Below are 20,959 nucleotides of genomic sequence, written 5' to 3'. Positions count from 1 at the left end.
TTTTTGGTAGAGAGAAATACATTCTCCCTCATTGTGCAGTTGCATCTGCCTGTAATTTTTCATAGAGATTGTTGCCAATTCCTGGCATAGGACACAGGGACTTGAATGTTCCCTGGGATACCCAAGGCCTGGTGCAACAATGGCAGTGCTTGATGGAAGTCTGCCCATCTCATAGATGTAGGATGAGCAGTACCAGCTCCTGTCGAGAAACTGCACTGTCATTAACAGCAGAATTTCCCAGGGGATTGGCAGTATTGCCCAGTGGAATACTGTTTGAGAAAACAATGGTATAAAGACACCAAGAAAATGTAAAAACTCATTCACTTTAAGTGGACAAAATATACAAGCATTTTGTATAAGAGACCAAAGATGAGCTAGAAAATATGTTGCTTGATGTATTGCTGCTCAGCTCCCAATCCAAACTTTTTTTCCGCTTTGTAATAATGAATCTGGGCCCTTTAATTTTTTTTTTGCTTTGCTGGCTGGCATGATGTTAAGCTTTGTCAGTAGACGGTGCTGAGGAGACATTGCAGGAGGAATAGATTTTGCTTTCTGGTTCTGGTGTTTGCTTGGCAGGCTCCTGCAGGGCGCCCAGCTCTCCCATCACTGGGTCCCTGCAGTGCACAGTGGCTCCCAGCTTCCCCTGGTGTGCCCCCAGCCCTGGGCATATTTTAGCAGTGTGCCCCTGTTGAGCAGCTTAACACAAACAGCTTTCTCCTGCAACCCAATGGGTGCATATGCTGCAAGTCCCCAAGGGCAGATGTCCAGCAAGTTCTGCCAGCACAGCACCACAGTGACTTGTCTGTCATCCAGGGAACCACAGCTGTGTCCTCTACAACAAAGTCTGGAACTCAGCCTGGGGAAAGGAGGCATACTTCTCCCTGGACACTCTGTCTCAGCCCTAGGGCTACAGGTGGTTCCCTATGTCTTCTATTTCTTAGTTCTTTTGAGTTCTCTTTACTCCTGATTAGCTATTCCATCATTATTCCAATCCCTTGTTATAGTTAATAATTCTTTATATTAAACTTTCTCTGTTTAAATTACCATGTGGCTTTTCTTTCCTTATTGGATATTTACTAATATAATGAGTTACCAGGGATTCAGGGAAAGATGTAACAAGAGTGAGCAAAAAATAAGAAAAAAATGCCTGGAAATGGAAATTGAAATGGAAAGTTTAAATCTTCTTATGAGACAGTAAATATAAAAGCACAACATAAAATCACCTCAGTAAGATGGACCACATACAAGGGAACCAACAGTCCCATGGCCTACAGAAAACCAAGGTGAATAAGATCTGCCTTGTGGTTGAACAAAGCAGTAAAAACCTTTAATGAGTAAATTTATTTATTTTTTAGAAAAAATTTAGTATTTTACTTTTCATTTTTTAAATTTGTATTCATTTATGTTTTATTGAAGGGTAGCTGCTGTACAATATTACGTAAGTTATAGGCATACCATATAGTGATTCACTATTTTTAAAAGTTATACTCCCTTTATAGTTATTATAAAATATTGGCTGTATTTCTTTGTGTTGTACAATATATCCTTGTAGCTTATTTTATACCTAATTTTTTGTGCCTCTTACTCCCCTACCCATATATTGCCCCTCCCTCATTCCCTCTTCCCATTGGTAATCAATAGTTTGTTCTCTATACCTGTGAATCTGCTTCTTTTTTTGTTATCGTCACTGGCTTGCTGTATTTTTTAGATTTCACATATATGTGATATCATACAGTATTTGTCTTTCTCTTTTGACATATTTCACTTAGCATAATGAGTAAATTATTTTTATATCAATGTGTCAGAAATTATCTTATGCATAGTAAAAATAAAACTATAGTACTTATTTAATAAAATTCATATTAAGAGGCATATTTAAGGAATTATTACAGCCTGATTTTGAAAAGTATATTTTTCCAGCAAAAACAGATGATAGTGAATCGAGACATTTGAGTTTTTATTTGTTGTACTAGAGCAGAGGTTGGCGAACTATGGGCTAAGGGCCAAATCAGACTTCTTTCTGCTGTGTAAATAAAGTTTTATTGGAGCAAAATCTCACCCGTTTGCTTACTTACTGTCTATGGGGGCTTTCACACTACGATAGCAGAGCTGTGTACTTGCAACATAAATTGTATGACCTGCAAAGCTAAAATGTTTACTCTCTGACTCTTTACAGAAAAGTCTGCCAACTCCTGACCTAGAAGCAAACGTGTGGCACTGTGTTGAGTGCTTGCCATGTTTTACCTCAATCAGTCTAGACTATGACCCTCGGAGGTGGGCGTTCTCACTACACCAGGTTTGCAAAGGCGCCTGAAGCTTAGAGACTACTAGAGCCGGTGGGAAAGTTAGAAGGCTTGGGAGTCACACCCGCAGGATTCAAGTTCTGCCTCCACTGTTTAATTTGTTCTGTCAAATATCTGCTCTCTCCAAGCCTCTGTGCCTACAAGGAGGATACGGAGGAAAAACAACTGCCACAGAGAGCTGCTATAACTAATAATTTAGCTGTTTTAAATGAAGAGCTTAGTTAGTACCTGTGATCTGGAAAATGCTCAGTTTGTATTATTAGAGAAGTGAAAACACTTGACCAAGACATCATGGTCAGTAGCAGAGCTGGCATTCCAATACAGCATGTCTGAGTCTGAAGCCCAAATTCAAAACCAATATGGGAAACTACTAAGTGCTGAAGAACATCTGAGATACACTCTTTTCTCCCCTTTGAGCTCTCTTATTTTCCCTTCTTATTATTAACTTTCATTGGGCACTTATCATACACCAGCCCCATTTTAAATGAGAATGTATTGATATTATTTTTATAGTAAGAAATAAATTATTGAAAAAATAATGACTAGATTTGGTTTATTTTTATTGATTATAACTGAGTATATGAGAAATGCCAGTTCTTGGATTAATTTCATAGTCTTTCATAGCAGGAGTGTTGAGTTTGGCTCAAGAGCAGTATTTTGTGATAAAATAATTTGTTAAAGGCAAGGAAGGAGGAACAGTGGCCTTGTGAGTTGAGCATTTGTGAGGTGAATTTTGTGTTTAAAATATATAATGGCCTAACAGTGGCAGATGCAGCTCTGTGGTAATGAAATGGATAAATACTGGGAAAGGGAGAAGGAAGAAATTATCCAGCAGGCCGACCAAGGTTGAGCTACTACCTGGGTGGTAGGGTGCTGTATAGTCTCCTTTGCTGCTGTAACAATTTTCCACAAACGTAGTGGCTTAAAAATGTAAATGTATTACCTCACAGTCTGGACTGGCCCTTCACATTGCTCTGTTCCTGGTTTCTTTAGGTTGGATGGAGGTGTCAGCTGGCTGGGCTGTTATCAAGAGGATCTCAGAAGAATCTACTCCAAAGCTCATTCACATCGTTGGCAGAATCCATTTTCTTTTGCTTTTAGGACTCGGGTCCCTGTTTCCTGGCTGGCTGTCACCTGGAGGACATCCTTAGCTCCTGCGAAGCCTCCCTCTGGTCCTTGTACATGGGCCCCTTTGTCTCAGAGCCAGCAATACTGCATCAAAACCTTGTCAGACTTGGAATCTCTGTGACTTCTCCTTCTGCCATATCTTTCTGACCCCAGCCAGAGAAGCCTCTTCACTTCGAAGGGTGGATGTGATTAGAGTGGGCCCTCCCAGGTAACCTAGGATAGTCTTCCAGTCCTAAAATAGATAACCTAATTACACCTGTGAAGTCTTTTTTTCACCCCACGCAATGTCGCATATTCTTACATTGGGACACAGGCATCTTTGGAGCCATTATTTTGCTCACCATGGATGCACTCTTGGGAAGCAGCGGTCAAGTCTAGCACAGGGTTCCCAAATATGTTCAGCAAGATTTAGAACCAGAGGCAGGGGTTGTAGCACACGCCCTCTCACGTGGGAAACAAAGACCTAGCACAAGCCCTGTAGTTTGCTGTGTCCTTAAAACCCAGGTTAAGTTCAGCTTCTGCTATGGCTACATACTGGCCACGTGTGGGTGCGGATGTGGACCCAAACTTGCATGTGTGGATCTCGGGAAAATGAATTCCATATCCTTTTTGACAAGATGAGGGTAAGAAAATGCAATGAGTGATAATCTAAGGAGTAATGATATACTTTACAGTGATTATCTTACAGTGATTAAATATGATAATCCATGTAAAGAGCCTTGCCCATAGTGGATGCTAAACAAATCTTAGCTCCTTCTCATCCTCTCCTACTCTTTTCTCACAAGAATCTAATAGTTATTTTCTTCCATGAAATAATTTTTTAAAATAATACAGGAAAAATAATATAGATGCCTATATATATATATATAGGCATCTATATTGTTATATATATATTATATATATATATATAATATATATATATATATTTATATATAGGGAGATGTATACTACTCAATTTCTACCTGGTGGTTCTCAAAGGTTTTGAACGTACCTGTGGACACTAATAAATATACACAATTGAAATATTGAATAGTTAAGCATATGACAAATAAAATGCTATAATTTGTACCTGTGAAATGCTATGTTGAAATAAATCTCAGAAGTGTAAGTAAATCACGTGGAAAGATCTTTGATAATTTTTTTCTGCCTGTATATGGAATGGTTAATAGCAGTTTATTCTGAATTTACAGATGTGTAAAAGTTCATAAATAATTCACACAATAGGACAATTGAGAATAATTTGAACTCTATTACATCAAGCACTATTGTTTGTTATAAATATCTACATGACATTGAAACTCCAATTGCTTCTGCGACCAAGCATTAAAATTATTACTTGGCAATTAAACCAGTATTTCAATAATGTTTGCTCAGACAATATGTAAGGAAGGACTTCATGAAAACAGATATTCTCAATGGCAGCTGGAGAGTTCTTGGTTCATAAAATGTTGTGCTTTTGGGAAGATCAGGAGAAGTCAAACTTTTAGTCCCGCTCTGATATCTGTTCTTCCCTAAGAAGCTGGTTCTTGTTCCTCTCTTCCCAAAGGCCCAGGCTCACCCCTTTCCTTGGTGTTTTCATTATACATTGAATATTTCTGTTGGAACTTTCCTCACTATATTTGTGGGGTTTTTGGTTGGTTTGTTTCTATTTTCCCCATTGGACTGTGAGGTCCTCAAGTGTAAAAACCACATATGTCACTTCTATTTGTAGGTCTTGTTTGGTTTTCTGGGTTAGACATGGCCCCCAGTAAAGCACTGCAGTTAAAGGCACTGAAGAACTTCAGTTGCAAGTGGCGGGGGGCATAAGAAAAGAATTTAAGACAATGAAGGTAGATCTGGGTTAACATACAGTATAAGAGGGAAAGGGAGTTTCAAGACAGAATCGGAGAAATGTATACTTAATTTCAACTCTCTTACCCTGGCCTCAAGGTGTGTTCAAATTTAGTTAGTCTATTGAATCTGGAATACATACCACCATATTTTTTCAGAAGTATTTTCAGTTGTCTAACAATTCAAAATCAGCAATAATCCTAATAATTTAAAAAAATAAGGAAAGAAAGAATAAAATATAAAGAAGAAAGAAGAAAAGACACTTGTGCTAGTGATCTACTGATCTGAGGTTGTGATCAGAATATTGAAATTAAGAGCTAGACTCCAGTAGGACATATACTTGCCTTGTACATCATTTTTTAAAAGGAAATCCAGCCTGTTTTCCCCAGAGTAATTATTTAATGAGGCTGGGAACACACACTACATGCTGGCCTCTGGCTCTGAAAGTATGAAAGCCTAAATCTTAGAGTTAAAAGCATTTCAAGTTCACCATCGCAATCAGATGGGCTATGTGGCTGAACCAGTGATCTGGGCCATATTAACAGTTGGTTCTACCTCAATGAGCTAATTATACATAGAGAATGAGGAAGACACAAAATTAAAGTTATTCCGAAGAAGTGCCGTGATAATCACCCTTAATAAAAACCGATGAGACTATTCCTACTTCCTGAGGCTTTTATAAATAACCAACAGGTGATGCCTGATAATAATCAGAAACTACCATTTCAAACAGTTATGATATATTCTATATTATGCTCAATCCAATGAACTGGAGCAGCAAATGCCTAACCATATATATATATATATATATATTTTTTTTTTTTTTTTTTTTTTTTCCCTAATTTATCATCTTGCCACTGGTACTGGTTCTGGACTCTTTCACTACGTATTAGTTTATAACATAATCCTTTACTCCTCTACTTCACACTTGTTTATCATCTTCTCAAAATTTAGATTGAACATATTAAATCTTAGTAAAAAGAAAAGTGTCCGATTCCTCATTATAATTCCCAGCTAAAAATATCTTCCACCAGCAAACATATTCAAGATGTTATTTAGCACTCATAAAATATTAATATGTTCAAGATTAGTAATTTTATGGGTCTATCCAGAGGTTGGATAAACTTATTTGTTCAATTTCTATTAAATACGTGAAGAGCTCACGCTCTGTAATAGCTAAATTCTTAATAAAGGCATTTGCATAAGAAAGCAGTGTTCTTTCAGAGCCAGGCATGACTTTAGGCCTTACGCCCTGTGACTCAGGGCAAGGGTTTGGATTAGTCAGACAAAATGTACTTTTCATTGTACAACTAGAATGGCCAGTTGATTTTCCAAAGTAAATTCTGGCTTCAAGTTTAGCAAGACTCACATTTAGAGATGCTACAGAACAAATAGTCTTCTCTACAGCAATCAAGATATGATTGTGATTTCTGTAAGTGCACAGGAATGCAGTACTTCCCTGGAGCCAGTACACCACCGTGTTCCCGAACGACCTAAAAACAAGAGGGAATTATTGTTTATATGGCACTTCCTGTCACTATGTGGCAGATACTGCTAAATGACAAAACACTACGCAAAAAAAAACAACAACAAAAAAAAAAACACGGCTCCTGCCTGCAAGCATCTCACTGTTGACTAAGATGAAAAAAAAAAAAAAAAATCACTTTGCATGTGATACATATACTAGTAGATGTTTGTAGAAAAGTCCTTTGGGAACCTGGGGCAGGGAGGAACTAGTTCTGCCTAGAGAGAGGGCAAGACATTTTCAGAATTGACATTCCTTGGAAAGTTTACGAAGGGATAGAACAATTAGGGTGTGAGTTATAGATTGCTTCTGCCTCGGATTCTCAATGTGACAGGTAAATAATGCAGACTCGTGGATTGTCATACAGTTTTGTATACATTTGCCTCCTCATTTGTAAAATGGAATAATAAAACCAAGTTAACAGATGTCAGCTCCACTCACAGGGCTGACGCAATTATCAAAGATAATAATGTTTGAGAAAACATTATATAAACCTTATGACAGTATACTTGCAGAAGATTATATTAGAGAGATAAGTTGAGGACAGATCTGCGGGACCCTTAATACCACCTAAGAAGTATGTATTTTGTCTTGTAAATGGTCCTTATTTTGTAGGTCATTTTTGAGATTGACAATGAATATGGAAGTAATACGTAAAAGAAAGTATAAAACGGTGAGAATAAAAGTCCAGGAACCAATTGCGGATTACTGTAAAAGTATAGATTAGAGGTAATAATTGCCTAAGCTTAAGTAATAACAAAATAACTGGAAAGAGAAGGTGAATCAGAGCTAAGCTGAGGAAAGAGAAGCAATAAGACTTGGTAACTGATTTAACGTGGGTGACAAATATGAGAGAGGAATCGAAGATGATCATATTTTTAGAAGGATGCTATGGCCATTAACCAGAGGAAGGTACCCAAGATGTGTGGGGAAGGTGAGTAACATGCCCAGATACAGCTGGACTTCTATGTGAAGGGCACAGGGACAGGGCTCGAGAGGTAGATGGGAGATGGAGAGACAGTTTGGAGATTCATCGATATAGATATTAACATTTTTTAATTGAATCAAATAAAAAAGTTGGACTCAAATCCCAGTCTTCCGGTGGTCATCAGGGAGCTCCACTACAGATCAAAGAAACTTTCTGAATTGTATCTCTTTTGGGGAAGTGGTTTCTATTTACTTAGTAAAACGATACTTCTTTGAGAAGGTGAATTTCACAATTCTAGAAGGTGACTGAGGGACTTCCTCTTTTTAAAGCCAGTGTGAGCAGGAAGACTCTGGAAGAAATTGCAATGAGCAATACTTGAGGATTAGAAAAGCATTCAGGGTCAGGAGCATCATGGCAGGAGGACAATGGGAAGATGATAAATCCAGGAGCAAGTGTGGTTGGGAGATGAAGCAGCCCAGCAGTCATCCAGCCTCAGAGCAGATGTTGTCAGATGGCATCAAAGCCCCTGGCACTGAATATTGGGTTTGAGGGCATTTGTCTTGATTTTGAGACAACTTTTGCACAACGGAAGCAGGATTTCAGCCCTAGAAAAGGACTGGACACTATTAATGAACAACATTCAATCTTCAGATACAAGGAGCCAAACCTGGGCAGGCAGAGGAGCCCGGATTTCAGGATCAAGCAGAAGAAGATCCATTTATCACATCGAGAAGCCAGGACAGCTGGTGCTGTGTCACAGAGTGTTCAGTCTGACGACCTTGCTTGATGCTCAGAGTGTAGTTCATGGTTAGGCACGCTTGACATCCCTGAGGGTTTGTTAGCAATGGAGAAGGAGTGAAGATAAGGTGCTCCTGGTGGTTCCTTCCAGCTTTAATCTTGCTATACAGGAACTGGGTTGGAGTTTGTGCTGGGGCATAATGGAAAATAAGCATAGGTAGGTAGGTTGGATCCACCCCTTTTTTAAACAAGGCAAATAAAGAATGAAGACTGGAGCTGTTAAAAGCCATGAAAGGAGGCAGAGAGCACCCAATAAAGCCTGAGAAACATAAGAGGGGAGGGAGAAGCAAGGGCACAGGGTCCTAAGCTAAGGTCACTGGGAAACAGTTATATCATCAACATAAGGATGCATGTTTAGAAGGAGACATTTGTTTAGGGGGGAGGACTATAAACTTTATAAACCATTATTTAAAAAATGTCACAAAAGAATTTGAAATCAATACTCTGCTGCAATTTACAGTGACACATTATATAATATAGCAACCTAAATGTTTGAGGTAATTTTTTTTTTTCATAAAATGCTGATTTTTTTCAAATTCTTCACCCGAGGCCCAAAAGGAAGTATTACACATTATAATATTTATACCTACATACATATGACATTCATATCACGTAGTGCTTAAAATTTTGGTCCCTTATAAATAGTAAAGTAGAACAGTGAAAATGTTTTTTTTTTTTTTTTTTTTTTGCTTAAAATGAATGGGGATTAAATATTATTCCTGGGAGACAGAATTTCTATTTTTTTTTCTTTCTTATTTTTCTCTGCTATTTCATTGTAGCAGAGAACAGACTTCAAATATAAGTGGCATTGCACTAAATATGGCAGGGCCAGAGGGAAGGCATTAAAAAAAATTATTCTGTGGAAAACAGTTTGGATGAATCAGCCCTCTCCCTTCGTTTCCAAGTCTGGATGCCATACCACATCTCGGCACTTTTCAGCAACCCCCTTATGAGATTTCAAATCAGATTTCCTAGGTGCTTGTAAAATCTCCTCTTCCATTCTCCAGATTCTTTAACACAGACACATATTTCCCTTTGTATGATGGAGAACCTGGGTCTTAGTGCTGAGCTAACTGGAGAGCTTCACATAACTTAATTTGTAGCAAAAAGCATTAAAGCAGAAATGTCAGTGCAAAAGGCAGCCTGAACTTTTCAAGTCCAGAACTGGGCTCTGCAAGGCTCCCACTCTGTCAGACTCTAAAGAACAATTCGCTTTGTGCAAGTGTAAAGGCAGCAAGAAGACCACTGCGGCTGCCACTTACAAGGGACGCTGGCTTGTCATTTACTGTAGAAAACTAGTGATTAGGCCACAATAGCAGCTGTAGCTTAGTGATTTGCCTTTAAAAAAAAATTTTTTTTTTAAGCAGCACACAGAAACCGGCACCTGGACAATGTATTTCCCACCTAATCATCGTCAGAGAAAGGACGTTCAGTCTGACAGGTCGAGGATACCTCTACAGAATTAAGGTTTTTATCTTAAGGGTGCATAATGGCTGCTAATTTGCCGGAGAGGGGATTTGTTTCTGAGTTTCAAGTCACAAAACTAGGTCTGGAGCGCTAATCGTTTCCTACATCCATCCATCCTAGCACAGTTTGTCAGAAAAGACAGATCTTAAGAGTGGGGAGAGTACGGCACACCAGTTCCTGTAGGGATATCTGATCCGTGTTCCTCTGCCTTGTGATTTCTTCTATGTCCTCTGAAACTTGAATAATGTAACACCGCTTGGACATGCTTACACCGGAGGGTTTAATTAAACCAACAACACCAAACAACAAATCCAACCCACATAACAGTAAAAGTGAATTAAATTATTACCGAAGAAAGACCTAATAGTTACACGCATAGGGGAAAAAAAATTTCTACGAAACAAAAATTTGAAAACAATTTGAAAAGAAGTCCCTCATTTTACCAGAAAGAAATCTGAGGCTTAGATAATTGGAGGGATTTTCCCAGATAAAAATGTCAGTAAGGGACAATTTGGAACCACAAATATTTGAATACTTTCCACGTAGTTATGTCCCGGACAAAGCTCTGGGGTACCAAGAAGGAAAGTCCCCCTGCCACTCATCACAGAGGTCCCAGTCCAGACGAGCAAACAGAATCATGCACAAGGTCCGCATCCCCTAGAGATGGAGGGATGGGAGCTGGGGCTCTGCCCACTGCACCATGTGGGCTTCTCATCCACTGCTCTGCTCACAGAATCCCATCAAATCTGTTACCACATATTTATTTTCATTAATAAATATGCATTAACAGCTACTAAGAACGAGACGCTGAGTTACAGAATATAGAGCAAACCCAAATCAGGAATCCATAGGGAGGGAAAGACACTAGTGAAGGGCAGATACAATGCAGAAGAGTGGCAGCAGAAGGTTCCAGAAGGCACATGCCAAACTCTCTGGGGCTTTATTTAATTATTATTTTTATTTATGTATGCATTTTTATTGAAGTATAGTTGATTTACCATGTTCCAAGTATATAGCAAAGTGATTCAGTTATACATATATATATTCCTTTTCAGATTCTTTTCTATTATAGGTTATTACAAGATATTGAACATAGTTCCCTGTGCTATACAGTAGGTCCTTGTTGCTTATCTATTTTATATATAGCAGTGTGTATCTGTTAACCCCAAATTTCCAATGTATCCTTCCCCCCTGCCTTTCCCCTTTGGTAACCATACATTTGTTTTCTGTGTCTGTAAGTCTGTTTGTGTGTTGTAAATAAGTTCATTTGTATCTTTTTTTTAGATTCCACATATAAGTGATATCATATGATATTTATCTTTCTCTGTCTGGCTTTAAAAGAAGAGAAAAATGCTTTTGGTTGGACAATTAGGAATTTCTTCAGGGATGAATGGTATTTGAAACGGATCTTGTAGGATGGGTATAAGAGCAAAGATGGGGACAGCCGATGTATCAGGGCAGAAGGAAGGCGGTGTCTTGTGGGGGAAGGTTATAACTAGAGCATCTGCAAAGGCCCAGGAGCAGGAGAGCTCAAGGATGTTCAAGAGACACCGTGTTGCTTTGTTGGGCTGGAGGGCATGGAAAACATGAAGTGGAAAATAAAAGCTGAAAGCTGGATTTATGCTCCACTGTGGTAAGAGGTGAAGGCAGACCGTGAACTCATTTTTAGAGATTCGGATGATTTTTTTGACGTTTGTAAGCAGGAAAACTGATATTCTTAGGTTTCAGATATAGGAAATTTGAATGGACCCTACTAGGAAGGCCAAATTGGACTGGGTTAAATATATAAATCTTCATTATAGCCTTTTAGCCAAGGTGCCTAAACTTCTCACTGCATAAGTAATGCGATTCTACTCTCATTGTTCCTCAGATGATCAGTTCCATATACTCCAAGGATTATAGTCTTATAGTTGTTAATGCACAGGTACTTCAGATATAATTTACGCCAAACCACTCATATCAACAGCAACAAACGGGGGCTTAAAAAGAGCGGGAGTCAGGGCTCCCTGAGAAAACTGAGTCAACACTAAGTGGGGTGGCTTTAAATGGGATTCCCTTTTATGCCCGTAAAGTAAACGTTCCTACGATACACAGCACACGCCGCCTAGAGAATGTTGTCTGTGTTCTCAGGCCTACAGCTTTTCAGCTCTGTCCACAGCGTGGCCATAAGAAGGATGCTATCCCTTTCCTTTTATCGGGAAAATTAATTTACTGATGCCGCTTTGGCAGAAACATGAATCTATTGCCCATCCTGTGTAGGCTTTAAAAATACACTTAATTGCTAATTGTTATTCATCCTTTTGGATTCTCTGACATTTGCAATATTTCATAGTTTACCTAAACTCATAGAAGATCAAATATTTAAGCTAAATGCACATGGTCAATAGGCTGACTTCAAAATTTAATTTATCCTTTGTTTTAGTGTATTGCCAATAGTGTAAGTGCCACTTCTTCCTTACATTATGACACTGAGGAAAAGTGGTGCTGTTATGTGTCTTTGACTAAAGAAGCATCCTCTAAAAGCCAAGGAAGGCATGGTGCAGACATGAGTATGTGTGTATAAGACATGTAATTCTCTGTATTAAAAAATGTATATGGTTGCCATCTACCTGCCTGCACCTCTTCCCTCTCACATAAAAACAATCTACATAAACGTCCTGGAGCTGAAGGGAGGAATCTACGTTTGGGTCAGAAACAAACACTATAGGACACCAAATACGATGGAACTCAAAATTAATGTGGCAAATGTGAAATGTGAATCAGGTCTCAGCTGCAAATTTAACCAGATAGATGTGAGAAACAAAGAAAAAGAAGGAGTTGCTTCTTGTAAAGAGACCTACCACCACCATTTCAGACCGTGCTCTTGAACCCTGACTCCCACTCTTTCTAAGCCCCCGTTTGTTATTTTTACATATCTTCTTCCTAAGTCTCTGCTCCGGGGGGTCAGCGAGAGGTGAGGCCAGCTCCATCAACGGAAGGGATTCCATTTACTTGGAAGATCATCAGAGTCAGAACACGAGATTCTTCGATCTCTGAGTCTGTGCCGAAAGCCGGCTTACGTGGGCCTCGGACCGATGTGTTTGGTGTTGAGAAACGTACACCTTGCACACTTGAGACAGTGAAGCATGTCACTACTGCTGTCATCCTTTCAACAATTCATCTACTATTAAAATTTAAAGACCATGCTGTCCCTGAAGTGAACATAGTAATTCAACCTCATTCACGGTTGGAAACATAAAGCGAAATATACAGGAGACAATGTAATCCCAAATACCCACCAGCTAGCTTCTTACTGCCTAAGCAATTTATTTGGAGTCCTGCAGTCAACCTTATCTTCACTCTTAGATACTAGGCAGGAATAATATTGAGAACAAATTATTTTGAATCCCTTCACTGGAGACAAAAAAGGAAAGAAGAGAAGAACATTGTGCAAAAGCAACATCTTGCTGCCAGGACTGTTCTGAGAAATGACGAATGGGCACCGGCTGTAGATTTTTAACTCTGTATAGTAATTATTAAAAAGCACTCAGCTGCTTTGCAGCCTGGATTTCTCTCCAGAGTTTGGGGAAGAAGTAACTGCAAATGTCAAGAAAAGACTTCAGTTCAGTTCGGTTCTTTGAACTTTCCTGGGACACTCCATGTCCTTGATGGGATGGGACTGGGTAGAGGGCCTTAGACTGTTTGGTTGACCCGTGGCCAAAATGAATGACAAATGGGGCACACAGGGAATGCTTGGTTGATATTTTAATTTGAGCCGTATTCCTTTGGATTCTGTCCATAGTGTTTTATTTTATTTCACCAATTTGTAATGTACTATAGTGACAATATGAGTTGTCATATTTTGGCTTTTAGTTATTGCAAACAAAAAGGCTTACGTAGAGTCAGCTTTCTCCAGAATTAGGATTCAGTCATCTGTGTCCTCACTTTAATCAGCTTCCTTTTTCCTTAGATTTCCTTAACAATAAAAAAGGTCAATGATGATTTTTCATGAAGTTGCCAAAAAGTGTCAAAATTGCCTTCTCAAAACCTGCAGTGCATTAAGGAACATACGTACTGTATTTGGGGGAAATGGGAGCAGACTGGGTGTGTTTACTCTGGGTTGAGTCTACAGCCATCCACCCCTCTGAGCCTGCAAGAATCTGCAGAGTCATCTTCAGCTCCTCTTAGCAGGGTCTTGAGAAACTGCACCCTGGTGATGCTCCGTCCTAAATAAGCTTCCATCCCTTCCCTTCATTGCTTCCTCTCTGCGTTCACTCTCATTGGCTGGGCATCTTCCCTTACTCAGCTCACTCTCACCAAGTCTTCTACCTAGAATTCCTTTCCCCACCCTATCCTCCTCTCTGGCAGCCAGAGTAATTTTATAAAATAAAGATTCAATCATTTTTACCCCCTTACCCTCTCTCAGTATCCATAGGATTAAGTTCTACTTCTTTGGCATGGCTCATAAGCCTCTTCTAAACTGACTTGGAGCTTTACCTCACTAGCTTTTCTCTGTAGACATTCTCCTCTAAATACCTCTTCACTGTTTCCCAAACCCATCACATATTTCACAGCTTTATGCCTCTGTTTTTACTGTTTTTTGCCTGATGTTTTCTCTTCCTAAACTCAGGTACTCACCCCTTATCCATGTGGTGAATAATTATTTATCTTTCAGAACCCAATGGTCAAGATATACAACTGTGCCTTCTATCTTTCTGTGACAGCTGTGCCTTCTATCTTCCTGTGACAGCTTATGTCCACTTAGCTCTATTAGCTGTCTTTCTGCAGGGTTTTAGGAGCAGCAGTGTGTGCTACACCCAGACTTGGGGTTTTGTCCCAACTTGGCCACTGTATTAGTCAGATAATCTTATCCATTTATTTATGCTTTATTGGTCTCAGTTTCCTCATCTACAAGGTAGAGATAATAATAATGGTTGTTTCTAGGGTGCAATGAGAATTAAACCGAGATAAACGAAACACTTGTCTCAGTGCCTAGAACAAGGTAAGTTCTTAATAAACAAAACTCATTGCTATCATACATTTCTATCACTGTAATTTTATGCCATATTATGTCTGTTTAACCTGTCTCTGTCCCTGCTGGATTGTGTATTTTCTAAAGGAGGAAATGTACCTTCATTATCTTTCCATTTCTAGCACGTAACATGGGGCTACTTGTAAAGTTGGTGTTAAAGTCACCAGATAAGGTACAGATGCTTGGTTCAATTTGAATTTCAGATAAAGAATATATTTTAGTATAAGTATGCCCAATATATTACATGAGACATACTTTTAATTAAAAAAATAGTTTTAAATATCTGAAATTCAAATTAAATCAGGTGTCCTGTGTTTACATTTGCTAAATCTAGCAACCCTCAATGATGTTCTTCATCTAAATTGTCAGGTTTGGAGATGAGGAGTCATAAAAGACTCTTATGATGGTGTAAAGTGTTTACTTATGACAATAATGTGAGACATCACTCATTTCCTGTGCAACTCTCCTAGGATTACCAACACTTCACTGGAGATCTCACTATTGTGAAACTAACACAAAGAAGCCGACTGGAAAAAAATATCTGTCACTGATACACATCTCCATTCACCAGAATAAGGAAACTAACGAAGTAAGGTAAAAAGAACAAGATATCATTTTCTTGAACCTCTGTTTCCTCATCTGTGAAATGGTCTAATTGTAACACCTGCTACGTTTTTTAACATTGGTAAAGAAGTCCATTAAATATAAAGAATAATGGAAAGAGAGAAAAGAAGAAGTATATACAGAATGTATTCTTATTTTTAAACCTAACACTTATTTTTAGCCAAATCTTTCTTGCAGATATGTCTGGGTTTTCATACGTATATTTTCCTTACACATAAGAATTTATCGTCACAGAGCAAATATTCATCATGGTGCGGTGGAGATAAATAACACTGATCATGGCATTTGAGAAGACAAAGTGGAATATGAAGAGACAGGGATGAAGATCAGGGCAGACTGGTGTAAACTCCAACTCATCCCTTATTGTAAGTGAGATGTTGAGAAAGTCTCTTAAAATCTGAGTCTCAGTTCCCTGACCAGTAAGACGGAGGCAGTAATACTGACCTCACAGCATAGCTCGGAATTCAATGTAAAAAATGAGATAATATGGAAAAATGTCTAGAATGATGCCCAGCCCTATACAAACACTCAGCAAAGGCTAATCTAGTACTCTTCAAAGTTGAAAGACATAGGTTGATTGTATTAGTTTTCTATTCCTGCATAACAAATTGCCACAAAATTGCTGGCTTAAAATCAAACCCACTTATTAGCTCACAGTTCTGTAGACCAGAAATCCAGCATGCTGTAGTCACGTGTTCGGCTCAGGTTATTATTAGACTGAAATCAAGGTGTCAGCCAGGCAGAGTTCTTGTCTGCAGACTCTGGGGGAAAATCCACTTACAAGTCCATTTTTGTTGGAAAACGTCAGTTTCTTAGAGGTGTAGGATTGAGGTTCCTGCTTTTCTTTTCTTTTTTAATTTATTTATTTATTGTATTTATTTATTTTTGGCTGTGTTGTGTCTCCGTTGCTGTGCATGGGCTTTCTCTAGTTGTGGCGAGCGGGGGCTACTCTTCGTTGTGGTGCGCGGACTTCTCATTGCAGCGGCCTCTCTTGTTGCGGAGCACGGACTCTAGGCACGCGGGCTTCAGCAGTTGTGGCTCATGGGCTCTAGAGCATAGGCTCAGTAGTTGTGGCGCACAGGCTTAGTTGCTCCGCGGCATGTGGGAACTTCCCGGACCAGGGCTCGAACCCGTGTCCCCTGCATTGGCAGGTGGTTTCTTAACCACTGCGCCACCAGGGAAGCCCAGAGGCTCCTGCTTTTCTTGTTGCCTGTCTACTTTCTTATTTCTTAGAGGTTACCTGAATCCCTTGCTGTTTTTCCCCTTCCATCCTCAATCCAGCAAGGGGACATCAGAACTTTATTGTGCTTTGAATCTTTGACTTCCTTTTATACAAGTAGCCAGAGAAAACTCCCTGCTTTTAAAAGGCTTGTGTGATTAGGTCAGGCCCACCCAGGTAATCTTTCTGTCTTATGGTAAACGGTGCCAAATAACATCACCTGATCATGAAAGTGATGAGTCAACACCTTCACAGGAGTGGGGAATATGCAGGGTTTGTACACCAGGGAGGTGGGAAAATGAGGTGGTCCTTAGAATTCTGCCAACCTTGCTACTTTCTAGCTTCATGAATTTGGCCAAAAGGACTCTTCAGCTTTCAATGGCTCTGCCCTCTGCCACACCTTTACAAATGGGATGGGGTGGGGTGGTGAGATCAGCCCACCTCAAAAGATTATTGTGAGTTCCAAACAAGAGAGAGGCTGAGCATTTTGTAAGCTGCAAAGTACCTCCTCTGAGTCATACATTTGTCTTTGTAAAGCATTTTAAAATTCTTAATTCACGTTGCAAACATTTGTTTACATATCTATCATTTTCTCCTGAATTCTGAAATGGTTGGAAGATAGGTTGTTGATTTTTACTTCGGTATTTCCATTATTTTTATCCCTGCTCATGTTACAACAAGTGCTCAGTAGTTATGAAATGAATGGACACCACATTTTATCCCTACCTTTTCATGACTCACTAGGGACTCCAGATGGGCAAGAACCAGGAGAAGTAAATAGGTCCAAATTCTTTCTCGGAAGTATTAAAAAACAAAATGGATACTTAGCATAGAGCAATTTGATTTTTTTATTAAGTACTTTGGTAAAGATGCTACTAGGTATCATTTACCTTGAAATTAACCAGTCTATAGATATGATGCTAGTACAAAGTTCTATGTTAGTAAATTTACATTAAAAATCATGCTTGCCTGCTACCTGTTAATTTCTTACAGCATCTCACATATTGATGATATCAGATGGGCCTCTTAAAGCAACTGCTGTAAATTCATAAATACGAATACCATGGATTCTAAAGGACTAATTACAGAAGAACTTACTTTAATTTTTTTCCTTCAATTTATCTTTTTTATCTTTCTAGAATTTAAGGTCAAGAAAAATTGAAGACACAGTGAAGATATACAACAAAATGCAATAAAACAAGCGTGGATTTGGCATCCAGACAGACTGGTTTTGAATTCTATTTCTTTCACTAGGAAGGGGTATTTCTTAGTCTGTTTTTTCTTCTGAAAAAGTGGCTACTGATGTCTATCCACAGAGTTACTGCGTAGAGTAGATATAAACCTTATAAGTTTAACTGTGCTCTGGTTAAATTGGCAGGTTGTCAATAAATGACAGCTGATGTTATTATACGTACAATCAGTAATAGTATTTTAATAGAGGTAAAGTCTAGGTGTGTTCTAATTAGTCATTCCCAAATCCATTAGCTGTCCCAGAATTTCCACCAAAAGTCTAACCAAGGCTTTGAAAGAAAAAGCAAGTTGCTCAATGCCACAATCCAAAGGCTCATCTGAATTCAGATCGGAAGCTCTTCTTCTTAACGCCCAGCCAACCCAGACATCCCAGTGACCCAGGGCTTGCTTTTCTTCGGTCAGTGTGGAATCATCATTTGTGTAGTCATAAACTTTCTTACAAGTTAAAAAATGTACTTTGGAAAACCAGAACATAGAATCTTTTTAAACGATCTTTATTTTTCCCCCTCAAGCATCTTCCTGAAACAGCCAGCTAGAAAAGACACATCCCCCTACACAAAACCCACACAAGAATATCAAAATCTGTTTGATAATGAATTTAAATTTTAAAAAAATCCATACGCGAAAATCATTTTTATTTTTAATTTTTCCCTCTTTTTTCAAATTCACGGACATAATGTTTCTTATTGCAACTCAGAAACATCCCAAAATAGCTGCCAAAATCTTACAAATAAACATGAAACCAAGGCTTTTGCAGTACAAAAATAGTCCTCACTTCTGCTCCAAAGGTTGGTTGCCCTTCTAAATCTCAGTTAGGGCTGGGCCTCCACTGGCAGCTTAGGCTTGCAGCCACATTTAAGCAAGACTAACTTTTCTATCTGGAAAAATTCATACATATGGGAGTTTGTGCCTCCAGTCCCAAATATGTATGTGCATTAAAAAATTCTAAAACGAAAAGAAGATGACAACTAGAAGACTGAAACATACTGATGAACTAGTTTCAATTGCAATGCAATTCGTGCAGAGTTAGGTTGCATCGTGGATTACTGTCCCCAAAGTGTACCATGATTGATATTACATTTTAAAGTGCCAACAAATTATTTAAATTGCTCCCATAATTAAATAAGGAGTTTTCTTCATTACAGCTGACATTTATGATCCCTGCTACAAGGTATAATAGATCCTCTCTCCCACTCTCTTTCTTTGAGGTACTGAAATTCTGCATCTATAACTGACGAATCTTCTGAAAAGAAAAGACAGGTCGTTCTGTTAGCATGTCATTGAACCCAAGCCCTGGAATATTCATCTTGATTACAGTTTTTTTTTTTCCATCAATTTTTCTGCTACATGGTAGAAGAATATCCCAGTTTGGGTTTGAGTAGAATAGGTGCAGGTTAAAATTGACCACAGTTAAATTATTGGAATTTTATATGAGAGAGTAAACATTTTTTAGTCCCTACACCTTATATACAAAATGAAAGGCAGAAAATTAAATTACTCTTTTTCTTTATGACTCACTACAAGGCCTTAGAAGACAGTCCATGATATGGCCCCTGCTTCATTTCCTACCACTTGTCCGTTAGTTCTAGAAAGACGGGCTTCTTCTTATTCCTGCAACCTGCCAATTTTTCCCCATCTTTTAGCCTCCAGGTGTGTGTACTCGCTGTGCCTTTTGACATAAGATTTCATGGGAGACAATTCTCCACCATCTCCTGTGTTATGCATATTTTATGAGGAAAGCACTGACTGCCCTGTGTCAGGCGAACATTTTAAGAATGTGTAGCAAGTGAGCCTGGAATGTAGAGATAGTGTCTCTCTCTGGGGAAAAGGGCAGGCATGCTTACTGCCCATTATAAAAAATGTGGGTTCCCTAAGCTCAGAATTGCTCTTCTGTAATTCAAGGCACTGCATTTGCAGGTGCCCTCCCCACCCTCCTTTGCATCGTCTTATGGGTATTGGGGCTTAGGCACCTGCCAGTCTAACATGTTAATTTGCAAATAAAATCTCACATCTTTCACAGGGCTTACAGTGTCAGTTATAAGATAGGATGCTGATGGATATATGACTTCCTGGAAGAGGAAGGATAGTAACCAAACAGCTTTGTTTGTCGAATGGAAATGGTACACAGTATTGAAGAACACAGCTGACCCGGCCGCAGCAGTAGACATCAAAGTGGCAGCTCTCCATTTCTGGGAAACTTCATTCCCATTCATCATGTAGATGCCTATAATAAGGGCCTATTCTTTGCTGATACTAACTGAGATGGTTTAGCTACTGGAATAGGACATGCAGATTTTGTGCAGTGCACCTGAGGTGGGAACCCCCCAATCCTCAATAGGAATGGGGAGAGAAGGACATCAGTGACCTGTGTCTTTCATAATTGTCCTTAGAACCTTCCTCACAAGGCAAATGACTTGATGCAGCTCCCCCAAACTGTTGCCCGTGCCTTAGATTTAAATGACTGCTAGGTCTGCCACTTTTCACTAGGCAACTCTAATGACTATAGGACTGCTATTCCCCTTAACTTTACTGAGATATCTATTTGAAACAAACAAGGGTGGCCCTTATCCTGCACTTCCCTTGCAGAGCATCTGCCAACACCTCCATTCGAATATCTTCCACACCTCCATTCTCTTAGCCATTGCTCAGTCACCAAGAGCAAACACATGCCCCTATGGGGAAGCGGGCAAAGAGGACAGGCTAGACAAGCTTCCCTCATTCCACTGCTCCTCAAACAAGCATCAAACACAATTATTTAACTGAACTGTGCAGTCTAATGACTTTGAGCTGGTGGGGAGGTCATTTTGGATTCATCCTAAACCTTATGGCTTATGGAAGCATGGGGTTCCTAGCAATTTTACATAATACTTTCTTT

General features: G+C 39.1%; 1 long non-coding RNA gene across 1 annotated transcript; it reads left to right on the top strand.

Moving 5' to 3' along the window:
• Positions 1-396: 396 nt before the first annotated feature.
• Positions 397-20,202, top strand: LOC309644135. Its single transcript, XR_014254265.1, has 2 exons — positions 397-14,960; positions 15,461-20,202. It is a non-coding gene; the product is annotated as an uncharacterized lncRNA (long non-coding RNA).
• The last annotated feature ends 757 nt before the right edge of the window (positions 20,203-20,959 follow it).

The sequence above is a fragment of the Balaenoptera physalus genome (genome assembly GCF_965194825.1).
Source record: "Balaenoptera physalus genome assembly, chromosome: 15".
Classification (NCBI taxonomy): domain Eukaryota; kingdom Metazoa; phylum Chordata; class Mammalia; order Artiodactyla; family Balaenopteridae; genus Balaenoptera; species Balaenoptera physalus.
Note: the sequence above shows the minus strand (reverse complement) of the source record. Positions and strands in the feature narration are given on the sequence as shown.